Here is a 16,850-nt window from a genome sequence, read left to right on the forward strand (position 1 = left end):
GGCCCTTGAGCCAGAAAAGGCCAGAATTCTAACTTTAGAGAGTTCTGATAGGATTTAACCTTCATCAGCTGGAAGAAACAGCTGAATTCAGGTTTTAATTTGCCAGAAGAGTCAGCTCCCATGATAGCTTCCTCTTCCCCACAGGGAGAGCCCCCGCCCTTGTCTCCCCAGGACTGAGGGCTTCCTGCCTATTCCTTAAAAATACTTGTCCCAAACAGCCCATCCCCATTGACTTTTGCCTCCCAAAGTTTGAGACCAAGGATCTTATTGTGGATGAGGGTCAGACCAAGGATCTACAAAATGTGCTCAATTGGAAAAGGGATTTTAAAAAAATAAATTACGGCTGCCAGGTTTTGTTTTTTTTAAATATAGAAAACAAACAATAAAGACCCTGCTCCCCTCCCTCCTCCCAACACACACACACATGCACACACCCTGGCCTGCTTCGGAACAAGGCCTGATAGAATCTTTTTCTTACAGACATACTCAAAAAGCTTCACTCGTTTAAAGAGGCTCTCTCCTTTTGCTCCTTTCCCATTTCCCTCTTCTTTCTCCTCTTTCTCCTTCCTCAGCTTCCTCCTCCTTCTTTTGTTTTCTTCCTCCTAACATCCTTCCTCTTTCCTCCTCCTTCCTCCTCTTTTTTCTCCTTTCCCTTCTCCCTCATCTTTTTTTTTCCCTCCTCTTCCTGTCCCCTCTCTTCCTCTTTTTCTTCCTCTTTCCTCTTCCTTCTCCTCTGTGGAATTAAACTAAATCTGGCTTCTTTTCCTCCCTCTGCCTTCCTTTGTTTTCGTCCAGACTTTGCCCTGTCCAACAAACACTGAACAGCACCGGACGTAGCATTTCCTGGTTAATGTCACTAGTGATAAGCTGTGTTTATTAATCGTGAAGTGAGCCATTATCTGCCTCTGCATCTCAGGCCACTCCTTTTCATGAAGGGCACGTACACATACAGCATACATACACATGGTTTCAGGCTGCGGTTTTGTCTCTCCTTCCTCTTCAGAGGAAAAAGGGATGAGAATCCCCCAAACCAGCCCCCTCCCCTAGCTCCACCTGCTGCCCCACTCCCTTCCACAATCCCCGCCCCTTCTTCCGCCCCCCATCCTTGGCGCTCAGTGAATATCTCTGTCTTGTTTACTATTTACATTTTTATTAGGATGGGGCTAGAGGAGAAGGAGAAATGAAATTCCAAAACAATTTTTTTCTACTTTAGAACAAGCTGTGATTTGTGTGGGATTTCTTCTTCTTCTTCTTCTTCTTCTTCTTCTTCTTCTTCTTCTTCTTCTTCTTCTTCTTCTTCTTCTTCTTCTTCTTCTTTCTTCTTCTTCTTCTTCTTTCTTCTTCTTCTTCTCTTCTTCTTCTTTCTTCTTCTTCTTTCTTCTTCTTCTTCTTCTTTCTTCTTCTTCTTTCTTCTTCTTCTCTTCTTCTTCTTTCTTCTTCTTCTTCTTCTTCTTCTTCTTCTTCTCTTCTTCTTCTTCTTCCTTCTTTCTTCTTCTTCTTTTTTTCCTCCTCCTCCTCCTCCTCCTCCTCCTCCTCCTCCTCCTCTTCCTCCTCCTTCTTCTCCTCCTCCCCTTCCTCCTCCTCTTCCTCTTCCTCCATCATTTCCTGTTATTTTCCCCTCCATTCTATGTCCTGAGAGCAACCCTTGTAACAAGCACAGAGGTATTGGGACTAGACCTGTGATTTCAGTGATATAAGGATCTTCCTAGTGAGGAAACCCCCTCCACCTATGCATGTCAGCACCCCTTTACAACTTAGAATCTTACTATGCTTTTTGGAGCACTAAAAAATTATGTGATTTGCTTCATCAATCAGTTAATCCATCAACAAGTATTTATTAAGTGCTAACTGTTGCGGGGCACTGTGCTAAATGCTAGGGATACAAAGAAAGGCAAGAGCGTGGTCCTTGCATTCAATAATGCAACTTGAACCTGGGTCTTCCTGGTTCTGAATCCAACTCTCTATCCATTACGCTATTTTCATTGTCCCTTATAACTAATATAGGGAAAGCAAGCATATTTCACAAAACCCACACATCAACTGGTTGTGACAATATATCCAATGTTTTATACCCATGGTCCCTCATGTCTCCAACCTTTGCTGGGAAGTACCATCTTCCTTTGGGACTGAGAATGGTCTTTATATTCAGATCGTTTCCAGAACTTGACTCTGTTATTGTGGTATTGAGTATTCTCCAGACTCTTGATTTGCTCTGCACAAGAGTGTTCCGTACTTATTCAATACTTACTCTTCACATCCATCATTTCACAGAGGGCAGAGATATCCCAGCTCCGGTCATATTCATGTGCCTGTAGCTTGTTTAGCTGCTCCCTGGGGCATCTCCTTTCCCCTACAAAAACTACTGCTCTGAATGGTTCTGTTATATGTGGGACCTTTCTTTCTTTACCCTCCTTTGGATATATAACTAGCAAGGGTATTTTAGGTCAAAGGGTATGGATGTTTTTTCACCACCTCCTTAGTCCGATGGCAAATCACTTTTTATTGTGGTTGGACAAATTCACATCTTCAACAGTGAAGCCATGTGTCTTTCTTTCCATCATCATTGGAGTGTTTTAGGTTGAAAATTCATGAATTCCTTGAGCCATTTGAGCTCAGAGGCCTCGTTTGGTTGGTTGATTATTGTTCTTCATTCTCAAAAAAGACCAAAATAGCATCACTGTTAGAGTCCAATTGTGGCTGATCAGACCATTACAAGCTCGGGATGCTCTGCCACAGGTTGGGCACAGAATCCATGTGAACATTTGGGGTGGATTCTCTATCTTTGTGCATCTCGGGTTTCTTCTGCGCTACTCCAGTACTGCTTTGTTCCTAGAGCACAGCCCCTTCTCTGGTGAGGGCACACCATGCTGGGTGGTCCCGTGCCAGCCTCTCCCATATCATACACTCGATTCTAAAGTTCTTAAGAGAGTCCTTATATTGCTTTTTCTGACCATCTTGTGAGCAGTTGCTCTGCCTGAGTTCTCCATAAAATAAATTTTTTTTGCAAGTGTATGTTTGGCATATGAACAGCATGGCCAGCCCAACAGAATAGTGCTCTCTCTAGCAGAGTTGCAATGTTGGGCAGTTTAATTTGAGAAAGGACCTCAGTGTCTGGAATCTTACCCTGCCTGGTGATCTTCAGAGTCTACAGACTTAGAAATGCAAGGGCCATCTTGTCCAGTCCTTCCCCTTTAAAGATGGAGAAAGCTGAGCTTAGACAAGTTTCCTTTGGACTATTGAGATGGCCTCCTGATTGAACTCTACAGGCTCTCCCCTCTCCTATCCGTTCTCCCAACACCATCCTTTGCTTCAAACCTGACTGTGTTACTGGTTTGCTCAAAAGTCTTGAGCGGCTCCCTATTTCATCTAGAATAAAATATGTTCCCTTTAGCCCGATATTTAAAGCCTTCCATAGTCTAGTTCCTGCCTATCTACTTAAGCTTCTCATCAATACAAATGTGCTGTTTTCCCCATTATAGCATTATAAAACTTCTTGGGAACCAGAATGGTCTTTATTTATTTGTGTCTCAGTGTTTGGCACATAGTACTTAGATATTTTTTCATTCATTCATTCATTCATTCATTCATGCTTTCCTTTATCCCAAACTAAACTTTATTCTCTATTCTCCAAACTCTTCCTTCCCATCTCCTCCCCTTTGCCCAGGTATGCCCCTGAGCATGAGATTATCATTTCTAATTCTAAATCCTTGGCTTCTTGGAGGGTTTAGCCTCAGTGCCAACTTCTAAGCTGAGTTTCCTTTGATTCCCCTCGCTATTTGTGCTCTCATCCTTTTCTACTTTCCTTATCTCTTAATTTATCTCAAAGGCAGCTAGGGATTGCAATGAATATAAAGCCCTGGATTTGGAAGATTGAGTTCAATCGTATTTCAGATACTTGCTTGCTCCATTATCTTAAGACACTTAAACCAAAAAAAATCCGTTACCTGACTCAGTTTCCTTATCGATAAAATTAGGTTAATCATGTCGCCTGATGTTATTTTCATCCTTTAGTTTTCACTCCCTGCTGGCTTTGTACATAGTAGGTAGTTAACCAAGATTTGGCTCATTGTAGGTATTAAGTTTGAAAGTTCAGTTCAAAAGTATAGCTTGAAAATATGATAAGAAGAGAGCCTTTAAATAAGGAAGGCACCATTCTTCCCTCTAACATTCTGGGAAATCACCTGACTCCTGGTACTCAGAATTCCACCTTCTCCTCTGGCAGATCGAATTTCAGGGATTCCTAAGAACTTAACTTCCCTCTCAGGGTGATCTGAAGCAGGAGGCTGCTGTGTTAGTCCTCCTTGTATTTTAGCATGTTCCTCGCTTTTACTGCCTCTCTGAATTTCCTTAGTTTATCCTAAATGGGAGTAAGAGAACAGCCTTTTAATTAATGGCAAGTTATTGATGGCAAAGCAAGGGATTCCTTTTATCAGACTGCAACATAGCTCCAGCGTGATGTGAATGTCTTTAGAAAGATATGTAAACTAGGTGAGCTGATTATGTAACGAGGAGGAAACGCCCGGCCATCTTAATTAGTATCCGGGAAATAGCAACCCCACATATTGGTTTGACCTTAAATGGAGAATTTAAAGAACGGTATGGAGCAGAGGGATTCCATGGATGGATTATGATCTACACACTAGAGAGATTACTCTGAATTGATATTGAATATCATTTTTCCTCTTCGTAATCATCTGTACCGATAACAAACGATTTGCCTGCCTCCGTCATTGTGTCTGGCACTACCCTTAGGAGGTAACCAGAAGTGCGACTGAACCTCAAGAGTTTTACATCTAAATCAAAATTATGGGGCGCTGAGTGCCTCTAAAACGAGCTTTGAGATGCCTTCTTCCTCACTTAGGTCCCCTGTTTAAATTCTCCATATATTCTCACATCCTTCCCCTTTCCCCTTCATCAGGGATCTCTCTTCCTCTTGAAATGATATTATGTGGCTTCGCAAATGCTTCGTTCCTACTTCCAGCGCATTTATGGTGTCCCCACGAGAGAACGTCGGCGCTTTCCGAAGAGCCGTTCTCGTTTGGTTCTGGTCCCCGGGGCCCACCTTGACGATGCCCGGGAGACAGACGAGACTTGGTAAATATTTATTGAGTCGAATGGAATGGAATTTGGTTCTTAAAATTTGCAAGCCCGTAATCGTGCATCTTTGAAATAGATGTGCGGTAGACCCATAAAACACTCCGGTAGCCTGGAAGCTTTATACATCCCTCGGCAGTGGTAAACACCAGTCATCGCAAGTAAGACGGCGGAGCTGAGGGCGCCGCGTTTTCCTTGCGATCCCGTCTCAGCCGAACATCCTGCTTTTCCCAGTGCCTAGTACAGGGCTGTGCATGTGTGCAGCTGTGACCCGGCACTCCGTGAAAGGGAACTCTGCACAAGGGAATTCCTTCCAACTCTTGAGAATAAGTCCCAGGCGGCTGCGTGAAGTCCGGAGGAGATTTGGACCCCGGGCTCCCTTTCTCACTCTGACTCGAGCTCTGAACGCACGAGGGACTAAATAAAACGTTAGTTTTATTAATAACTGTTTTATTAAACACTCAAGTTTATCGAGTTATTGTCAAACACTTTGCCCACAGCATCGTTCTATTGCATTTGGGGGCCACAACCAGGATTTACAAGAAGGCGGAGTGGAGGAGGAGGAAAAAGAAAGATCGGGCCTGAGGACGCCAAGGAGTGCCTGCTGTGCCTTAGTGGAAGGCACGTCCTCAGTGGGTAGTGCCAAGTCCTGCCCTGCCCTTGTCCTCAATGCCAAGCCTAGTGCCGGGCACACAGACGGATGGACAGACGGACAGACGGATGGAAGAGCCTTTCTGTGGCCCTTGTCATGATTTTGTCTGTAGGACTCCCATGGGTTTTCTGAAGACAGCGCCTGGGGAGGGGAGGTGGTCTTTTCCTTTTGCTGCCAACCTGGGAAGCCTCCCCCCACCCTCAGCATTGGTGGATGGCGCAGCCCTCGCGGGCAGATTGGGACCTCAGACCACAAACCTCACCCATCTTCTGGGGGCATTCAGGGACCCGGAAGCGGGCTGCCTGGAGTGAGGCGCTGAGACCTGGGCACAAGCCATGAATGGGAGGATTCTGGGACAGGGGCACAAGCGATGGATGGGAAGATCCAATTTAATTCATAGAATCCTAGGAAGTCATGGCGCTGACCACCCATGCTCTCCCCCCCCCCCATTCTACAGATGAGTAAACTGAGGTCCGGGACTTGGGACAGAAGATAACAAATGGTTATCCTGCCAGTTAGAAACTGGTGCTACAAGTCCCCAAAGCCCTCTGTCCTGTCCAAGTGACAGACAGTATTGATTAGCCCGACTAAATGTCACCGCCATTCTGGGCTCCTCACTGGAGGCGTTCCAAGAGCATCCGAGACGAGATGTCGGCATTTTCCTGCTCTTTGCCCGCCATGCTCTCTCCCCTCCCAAGAACGGTAACTCCGCTGTCAGATCCTGAGTGTTGCCCCTTTTCGACCTGGGAATAAATCTTTGCCCGGCAGAAATTTTTAAAGTGCTCCTGTGTCTGTGGGCCGTCCTGCCGGCCGAGTGCACGGTGGGGGAGAGGAGAGGGCCGTGGAGGTGGTGAAATCCTGGAGGTATCAGCCCGGGGCTTTGTACAGAAGTTGATAGCACACGGCTTAGCGACCACAATTCAATTAGGAACACTGTGCAGCTGCCCTCAGGAACCTTGCCAAAAAAAAAAAAATTAGGAAAGAAAGAAAAAATGCTTTGTAAAGGAGATTGTTTTTCCTCCCCTCGCCTGATGCCTTTCTAAGTCTATTAACTCCACGGACTCCTGAAGCTCGAGGAGAAAATTTATTGCCTCCACAGAGGGACCCAAATCCCCCGGGCTGGCTAAACTCAATGAAAACACCAGAATTGCATTTATGGGCCTCCCGAAGATAAGAATTCAACCTCTAAAAAGGTTCCTTCAGATGAAAAATGGGAACTGAGCCGCTAATGGCCCGCTGGCCCAGGAATGTGTGCTCGGCCCCTCCGGGAGAGCATCTCCAATAAATTTCCAGCCGGCCGGATAGCGGGCGGCCTTCACCGCGGGCGCTGCTCGGCCTCCAAGGCCCCCAGATGGGGGCTCGGAATTCTGCAAACAACCGAGTAGCTCGGAATGGGAGGGGACCGGGGATGGGGAGGGGTTCCTTCTGTACCCCCTTCTCTGGGAATGGGTGAAATCCCAGGTTTTCTGGTGGTGATTCAGCCATGCGGTGTTGTATCTGCAGAAGGAAAATAAGGATGATACCTTAAGAGGGGAATCCTCGATCCAAGAAGCCGGGATCCCTCTCACCTCTCCCGGTCATGAGGTGATATCCCTGAGCTGGGGAGAAAGTTCGTCCCTCAAGGTCACTGAAATCTTTAACCAAAACAAGTTGTTCCGAACAAACTGGATTCCCCAATCGAGCAAACCTGAACCCGAACCAAAGAAGCTCTGCTTTCAAAAGTTCACCTTCTAATACATCATCACCATCACCATCACCATCACCATCACCATCACCATCACCATCATCATCATCATCATCATCATCATCATCATCACCATCACCATCACCATCACCATCACCATCACCATCACCATCATCATCATCATCATCGTCATCATCATCGCTTGGATTTTATGTAACACCAATTATGTGTCAGTCACTGTGTTAAGCACTTTATAAAAATGTTCTTTGCAACAGCCCTGGGGGGAGGTGGATGCTGTTATTATCCCTATTTTTCAGGTGAGGAAACCGAGGCAGATAGAAGTTAAGTGATCTGTCCAATTTCAAATACATAATAAGTGTCTAAGGTTGGATTCGAAATCAGGACTTCTGATTTGAAGCGCCGTGCTCTCTGGCTGCCTTTATATGGTGTGGAGGCAGCTTGTGTACAAATGAGCTAAAAACAAATGAGTGGAATATGGAGAATATGGGCTGAGCAGGCATGAAAGGGCAGAGCAGGGAGGGCTTGGAATGCCATACAGGGGGAGCTTATGTTTGACTCTGAAGGCAATAGGGAGCCACTGAAGTTTAATGAGTAAGATAGTGACATGGTCCGATCCCCATTTCAGAAAGATCAGTTTGATGGCTGAGGGGAGGATAGAACGGCATGGGGAAAGATGAGAGGAGGCAGGCAGACCCACCAGCAGTTATTATTCTCTCCCCTGGATGAGAGAGGGGAACAATAAGGTCCAGCTGGGGAAAGGATTTATCCAAGCTCACACAGGGACTGTCAGGAAGAGTCTGTTGTGGGGGACAGTGTGAGCAAGAATATGGAAATGGGTTGTGTGTTGGCCAATATTTAACAATCAGCTCTGTGGGGAAAAATAAGCTGAACAAGCTTTGAAGTTTAATCTGCGTTAATCTCTCTCACTTTATTAAATTCAGATAATCATCAAAATGAGAGAGGAAGCCCAGGCGTGTAGCATTTGCCGATTTCTGAGGCAAAAATGTTCACTTTAAAAATTAAACACTTGACTCCCTGGTTAGCCAAGACCAAGGGATACTAAGAGATCCAGTGAGGCTGGCATGTAGAGCTCTTGAAGGGGAAGCAGGAGATAAGACCTAAATGTAGGTAAAATTCATGATTGTTGCGGGCCTGGAAGTCCGGGCTAAGAGACTCATAATCCAGTTGGCCAGCAGTAGGGAGCCATGGGAGGCTTTTGAGCTAGAGAGTGGCTGGCTCAAAGTGGGATGCTCAGGATATTGGAAGGCTGAGATGTGAGGCAAGATCATTTAGGAGACGGAAGTAAAAAAGCCATGATTTGGCACCATAGTAGTGAGGGAAACGTTAGCACTGATTTCAGAGAGGTTAAGGACAGGATTTGGCAATGATGGGCGGTGGGATGGGAAAGCCAAATATAAGACATTTTCAGCCCAGAGATACCCCTTTCCCCCGTCTCTGTTCCCCTCCCCTCCAGACTAAGCCAGGTCCTTTACCCAATCCCATATGGCCCTGTGGCCGGACTCTTCTCTATCCAGATCAAATACAAAATCTGCTCTTTGGCTTTTTGAGGCCGTTCATAGTCTGGCCCCTTCCTCCCTTCCCCTCCTTCCCTCCTCATACTCTAGGATCCAGTAACCCTGGTCTTCTCCAGACACCATGCCTCTACACTAGCAGTATCCCATCCCTGAGATTCAGGGGGCCCTGAGATCCTTCCTCTTGGCTCCCCCAGCCTCCTTCATGACTCATCCCAAATTCCCAGCAGCCCTCAGCTCCTAGTGCCTTCCCTCTGAGACTGCTTTTCATTACTCAGTCTATTGCCATAGCTACTTGGTGCTTTGCGTGTTGTTTCCTGAAAGGAGTGACTGTGTTTTTGTCTTTCCCTGTACACAGAAGGGGGCACAGTAGGTGTCTGACCAGTCAACAAGTATGTGTTAACTCGGACAGTCCTGTTCTTAGGGAACGCACAGAGGTGCCCCCACCAAGCAGATGCTTCTCAATGTCGTTTCCAAGACAAAACCTCTGCTCCCAAGGAGTTTATATTCTGCTGTGTACGTGCATACACACATTTATATAGAAGAAATCCAGATTAAATTGGGGTCCTTCAGGGAGAGGGCCTTCTAGCACTGAGGAAGTGGGGAGGCTGTGGACAGAAGGGTGAGCCTGGAAGGAAGGAAGGAAGCCATCCTCAGAGTTAGCTGAGTTAGCCAGAGACACATGCTTGGTGAGCTCATTTGGGGCTTGTGACTTCAGGGTGAAAAGTGTCCGGAGCCTGGAGCCCTGGCGAGTGACAAGCTGGAGGCCGCCCGGGCGACTGTCTGGGGACCCCGGGAGCCGTGGGGTGGACGAGATCCCTGAGGTCCAGAGCGGGGGGGGGGGGTGAGGATCCGAGCTTGAAACCCGAGCGATGCGGCCCGTGGTGGGCAAGGGGGAGGAGCCCAGAGGCTGCCGCCCACGGTGCGCTGGGTTTCTTTTTCGGGAGGATGACTCAACTCCTCAGGTGCTGTTCTCCTTTTTTGGTTAGCGCAGGTAGGGAATCACTTGGCTGACTGGCACCGTGGCCCGTTGGCTGACTCAACAGAACAGGAGAACGTTTCTGTGAATGAGTCACTGGCACAGATGGGCCCGATTCACCAGCTCCCCGACAGTGGAGGATCTGCAGCCGCAGACCCCTCTATCGGGAGCACGGTCTGCCGGCTCTCCGCTAATGGCCCTCCCTCTCAGGCTCCCCTTACAGCATTAAACATGGCGGCAAACAAAAGGATTTCAGGCTCCCCTTACAGCATTAAACATGGCGGCAAACAAAAGGATTTTTTTTCCCATCAATGGTTTCCTGGAATGATGATGTTCAATTCATTCCTTCTGGTTCACTTGATCAAATTACAGCTCAGCTATGAGATGCATTTATTTAGATTCCCGCTGGCGATACGGCAACAAGGGAATCCGGTAATCCTAAGTCCGAGGGGCAGACGTGAGAGGTGGATGCTGGATGGTGTGTGTGCCGGGGCAGAGGGATGTGGGGGGAAGAAAAACAGATTTGGGCAAAGGAAAATACCGCAGAAAGCCTGACTTTTCCAAGGAAAACACAGGGAAACCTGGTATGAGAACTTAATGTATGCTGCAGTTTTTAAAAGGAAACATTAATAGGGAAACACGCCCTTCTAGGGCAAGCCAGTAATCAATTTCAATTTCCCATCAGAACCTACCTGTCAGTGGGATTGTATTAACGGAGGTGATTTGGTGCTAGCTTCGGAGCAAGGAAGGGCAGGGGCGCCCAGAAAAACTTGACAACATTTCCAAAACCATTCAGGGATCGTCATGTTTCATGGAAAACCTTTTATTATTAACGATATTTTTGTTTGGTTTTGTGTGGGGTTTTTGGATTTACTATTCCACCCCCTCCAAACTGAAAAATCAGAGGATTTTTTTTGGGGGGGGGGAGTAAGGGAGGTTATTGTGTCCTTAAAAGCAGAGGAAGCCCAGGCTATTTCGTCTCGGGAATCCTGGGGCAAGCAGGGAAAAGCCCGCTCCTTTTGCAGTCCCATTCCAATTTGGAAGCTCTGGATTCGGAATCCGAACTCCTAGGCTTTAATTCCAGCTATGGTCCTTGCTGCTGGGTAACTTCAAGCACCTTCTGTTACTTTTCTCGGCCTTACTTTCCTCATCTATATTTTGAAGAGTAGGATTATAATTTTCTAAGTCTCACGTGATCTTAAAAAGAAAAACTAAAAACACCTATATTACCCTTCCCCGCTTTTCAGGGCCCTCCTCTCCCCTTCCCATTTATTTTATTTACTTAACTCTTCCCATGGACTATTAGCTCACTGAGGGCAGAAACTATTTTCTCGAAACCCCAATGCCTGACAAATAATAGGTATAAAAATGGGAACAGTCCCTGTTATTTCATATGTATATGGAACTCCTATAAAAGCATGTTGTCACCTTCATTGCAACTTGTCATCTCAGAGAGACGCTGGGAGTAGATTAATTGGCCAGGGTCACACAGTTAGAACGTGTCGGAAGCAGGATTTGAATCCAGGTCTCTGCCATCACGCTCCCTCTTTTGGCACATGGTCAGTTGAATTAATGAGCCTCCTTGGAGCCAAAAGGGATAAAAAATTGTACGAGCATAGCAGAGCGAAGTGTTTTGGTTTAGCCCGAGCTGGAGGGGAGAGAACGCGTCTGGCCGCCGAGGTACGGGGAATTGGCCCAGCGGTTGGGCATTGTGTTCCTTAGGTCAAACAAATCAAGACGTTAAACAAATAATTGTTGGGAACGGGGGACTGTGTGGGGGATCGGAGGAATGTGTTGGCACCTGAGCAGAAACCGCTTGGTAAATCAGCACCAAGTGCACTGAAGAGGGATGGAAGAAAAGAACCGGAGGAAAAAAACACACAATTAAGGCTTAAATATGACCTAATGCATTGGCGTAGTGTTTGATCTTATCCTGTTTAGGGAGGAAAACTTATGACTCATGTGTGTCAAATTATCAAGTCATTACTCACTCATAGAATGTAAATTGTGGCTACCTTTTATGTACTTTTCATAAAGAATGCTCGCTTCAGAGCGGAGGGATTCTGGGAAGGGGAGGTCAGCGGGGGTGGGCAGAGGGGGCCGGGGCGAGTCTGGACATTAGCAGATCCGGCTGCCATTCACATGCTTGAACATACCCTCATTTGCATGTTGTCTCCTTTAGAGCGGGAACTCCTCGAGGACAGGGGCTGCTCTCGCCTCTTCTAGTATCCCCAGCACTCAGCATCGTGCCCGGCAACAAAGTCAAAGCCTGAGAGATATTTGGGGCTAATCGCCTGCCCCTGGTCTTGGGGGAAATAGATGGAGAGGGGGATGAGACCTCAAAAGTCACGGCATCCTACCTACTCCTTTTGGAGATGAGGACCCGAGGCTCTTGGAGATAGACTCACCCAGAGGAACACAAGGGACAGCAAATGGAAATGGGGCCAAAACCCTCATGATTTTAATCTGGACTTTGGGCCTTTAAAATATGACACCTATATCCATCTTCTCCGCTACCCACCTTCTCGTTTATCATCTAACTTTCTGTCTCCCTACTCAGCTATCATCTATCTAACCATCTGTCTAACCTCTCTGTCTACCCACCTATCTATCCACTCATCTGTCCGTCTAGCTAGCTATCCATCTACTTCTCTACCCACCCATTTATCCATCCATTCATCTGTCTTTCTATTTATCTGTGTCTGTCTATCTCTATCTGTCATCTAGCTACTTATCCATCTGTCCATTCATTTGTCTGTCCATCTTTCTTTCTATCTATTACTCATCTATCTTATAATAAGTTACTGTCTTAGTAACTTTAGATACAAAAAAGATTAATTTCCATATATTTAGCCATTTAGTCTAGTTTTTAATAAGTTACCATTTATAGGTCTATCATCCAACCTTGCCTAAGACAGATGAGTGAGAACTCCAGGCGATGGTATCAATACTGAATCTTCCTCTCTGTACTTTACCTCTCATTGTTTCCGATTCTTCTTCAAGCATGTATTGAACACCTACTGTGTGCTAAGCCGTGGCCTAAGTGCTGCTCACAAGGAACTCACATTCCCCCATGAGAAATATAATACGAACACACACGATTTCCACAGTCCAGCCCTTCAGGTACATGAAGACAGCCACCATGGCCTCATCCTGAGCCATCTCATCCACACCCTCCTAAGAGTTTCACCTCGTGGGCCACAGCTCTTCCTCTATTTCTCCCAACGTCCTGAGTATGCCAGTAGAACCCTGGGGCTGTCCTCCTGTCACCTTTCACCCCCCAGGGGGGCCAGCCCATCTTTTCCTCATATTTATAGTAATTTTATTCCTTTTCCCCCCTCCTTTTCTCCTTCTGATCTCCTCATTGGATATATTTTGTAGATGGATGGCTGATTTGCGGGAGAAATAAAGGATATGGGGTGCTTTTGAGAGCTTAAGCCATCCAGACCTAGTCCAGAATATTATCCGTGGGGCCTGTTACATTTGCCCAAGGAAGCACTGGAAGAGCTGGAATGTTTCTCAAGTGCTGTACTTTTGAACGTCTCACGCAGACGGTACCTTTCCTCCCACCTCATTGGGGTTTGAGCTTGTGGTTATGAAATGGCATTTTAATTACACCTTAAAATGTAGGGTTTCCACATCCTTGGTGAGTATTAATTAGTTAACTTCTGCCTAGGATGGGGAGGGATCGATGTCGTTATCATCCTCGTCATCATGGCCACGGTCAATCTCACAGTGGGAAGAGGTAGGACCTGGGGGCTGGATGTCCTCTATGGTCCCTTGCACCTTGGAGACGATGGTTTCCAGTACTCCACCTAGGACTTTTTTCTCTAGGATTAGATCTTCTTTCCTGACAAACAGGCTTTTCTATTTGGCCTCGGGATAGACTTCACTTGTCAGGTATGGTGTAGAAGAATTTCTCTGGGTATGGATTGTTCTGGATGACTGCTGACAGTCTTTCCAGCTCTAAGATCCTGTGTCTCTGGGGCCGTTGTCCAGAAAACCAAAGCAGAATGAAAGAATTCTTAGAATCCTTCCTTGGGCTCATTCATAAGATTTGTTCCGTGCCTTGGAGACGGCTAAATTTGGAATTTTATCCATGGAAAAAATCCTATGCCACGTCACGTCAAGAAAGGGGGAGTTTAGTAGTATCCCTGGGAGGAAAAAAGAATTTAGGGAAAATAATTCTGCTGAGCTGTGTATGCTTGGGACCCATAGTCAGTGCTACTGATGGTTATAGACCAAAAAGGAAGAAAATGGTCAATGGCTGCTGAGTCTGGCTGCCTTTCCTGGCCACTTCCCATGTCCCCTCACATTCCACCCTCCGCTTTACCCCCAGCCTCTCACTGATGACTGAGAATGGTATCAGAAACACTTGGTTTATTTTTAGGATTGCCTTTCCTGGACATCAACAAGTTTTCGCCGACTCGGTGTTTCTGTGAGCAAAAGGAATAACTCCAAAGGATCATGGATCTGGGGTTGGAAGGGACCTTACAGGTCACCTAATCTAGTGTCCCCCAATCCTAGGATGAGGAAAGAGAGGTCCCCAAATAGAAAGTGAATTGCATAGCCCAGATTCAAGCTTAACATCCCGTGACTTCCAATGTAGCCCTTTCCAACAAACATTTAAGTCGATCCAAGATTTAGAAGTGGAAGAGGCCATCCACACGGAGCCCCACAGTTCATAGAGAATTAGAGAAATTAAATGACTCCCACAGCCAGTGACTATCTGAGTTAGAATTAAAACACACGTCGTCCTGAGCTCCAAGATTAGCCCTCTAACCGTTATGGACCTGAGCTGTGTATCAAGTGCTAGGCACAGAGGCAAGAAAGGAGACATCTTTGTCTTCAAGAAGGATTGAAGATGGACATAAAAAGTGAGAAGCTCATGAAGGGACTCACTGAGAGTCATATGGGCAGTCAGTGTGAGAGGCAGGGTATGGAGTAGGGACCAGGGAGGTCCGCAGTACTCAAAGCAATAGACTTTTGTTATTTTGTTTTAAATCGTCTTCTACTCTGTGTGACCCCATTTGGGGTTTTCTTGGCAAAGATTGACATTCCCTTCTCCAGCTCGTTTTACAAATGGGGAAACTGAGGCAAACTGGGCTAAGTGACTTGCTGGTCACCCTGCTGTGCTGGCGAGATGAATCTTCCTTGCTCCAACACTGGGGCTCTAGCCACTCTGCTGCCCCTTGGACTGTTTTAACTCTCACAGAGAACAGCTTTGCAAACCTGAGGTGCCATTAGTTGTTTGTGGGTGTCAAGGTGGCTGTTGTTATTTTAAGTGAGATCGGGATAAGTGTGCGGGGGATACTTGAAGACCTCAGCGGTGGTGGAGAAGAAGAGGCCCCGTTGTTTCTTGCTGGGACCAGCCTCATATAAGTGGTGATTTGGAAGTAATTCATCTTGTTCCCTTTGTTTCCCGATGTGCCCATTGCCCAGACACTGCCAATCCACGATCCGCTTTAGCGTTAGGACTGCTCAAGGCTCGAGGGAATGCTTCCTCTGCTTTTGCGTAGGGAGGAAACCTTTATTGGGCATTTCTCAGCTCTCTGGGTGCCTTTGCTTCTGGGAGCCTGCACGGCCCATGGAAGTCTCCCAGACAGATCCGGATAGAGATGTGTGTGCGGACCGAGGCAATGTGCCCTGAATGTGGGTCTTCAAGGCTCGAGCTAAAGGCCAGGCTCCAGCCCTCGATAACTGCCTCCTGTGATGAGTTAGAGGCAAACACATGAGTTGGTATTTCCTCCTTCCCTCAAGCCTTCCCCCCTGAAATTATTTCAGTTATAAAAAGAGGCAAATCTTCCCTAACAAATGGATTGAGATGGAAATCTGAATGGTTGACCCTTATTGGCTGTTTATCCTCCAATGTGAGTGGTGATGTCTTGGGATTTTGCCTTCAGGAGAATGAGAAGGTGGAGGGTTTGGGCCCACCTCTTACTTTGCAAGGCACCTGGAGGAGGGTCCCCAAATTTTAGGGAGACACAATAGATCAATGACTTTCTATCCCAGTGGCCAAGTTGAGCTCTGGATGCTTTATGGGTTGTTTCTTTAGAGAAGCGAGTAGTGGTTGTTGTCATAATTATATGTTCTTTACAGTCAAGTCTCCTCATATATGTATTGAATGATGTGCCTGGTACTCAAGGATGGCATCTCTACCGAAAGCTGGGGGTCCTGAGAGGCCCTGAATGCTTGTCAAACTACGAAATGATAAAGCAAAGAGCTGGGCTTCAGAAAAGCTTCTCCATTACGGGCTGCTGGTCTCCACAGTCAGCCACCTTCTCCCCCATCCCATAGCCACCTTTTAATCCGAGTCCCACCTGCCTTCCGGTTTGGCTTTCGTTTCCTTGGCCTATTGATCAGTTTAACTTCTCCCCTTCATACCACAAGGGGGCTTTGTAAGTGACAAGGAGAAGAAATGGCAGGAAGATGGAGGGCCAGGACTTGAGTTCAAATTCAGGGTCTGACCCTTAAAATTGGCTGCCATTTCGGGGCTTGGCCAACATGGGAACTTGTTTCCTTTGACTATGAGTTTTTGCTATAAGTGTATTGTTGGCTAGTATTTAGACTCAATGACCTCCCAGGTCTGTTCCACCTCAACATCTCTTGACCCTTGGACACTCCTGGAATTGAAGTTTCCATCAGCTTTTGCATAGTCCATAAATCCTATTGGAAGTTCAAATTTAATTTCAGCCAAATTCAAGACTTGGGACAAGTTGACTCATCTTAACAGATGCTCTAGAAAACAAACTCCAGTTTTAACAAGCACTTCAAAGAATATCTTCTTGTTGAGTCTAAATACTCATGTAACAAATAAAGACTGAGCAAGATGAAGTGATTTATCCCGAATCATGTTTTATTAATTTTTTTTTCAGTTGACAAGTATTT

At 46.4% G+C, this 16,850-nt stretch overlaps 1 protein-coding gene across 3 annotated transcripts in view; it reads left to right on the plus strand.

Moving 5' to 3' along the window:
- The window catches only part of CREB5 (cAMP responsive element binding protein 5), a 488,046-nt gene that overhangs the window by 219,472 nt on the left and 251,724 nt on the right, over positions 1–16,850 (plus strand). The gene's annotated exons all lie outside the window — the stretch shown is intronic.

This window comes from Antechinus flavipes, chromosome 5, assembly GCF_016432865.1.
Source record: "Antechinus flavipes isolate AdamAnt ecotype Samford, QLD, Australia chromosome 5, AdamAnt_v2, whole genome shotgun sequence".
NCBI lineage: Eukaryota > Metazoa > Chordata > Mammalia > Dasyuromorphia > Dasyuridae > Antechinus > Antechinus flavipes.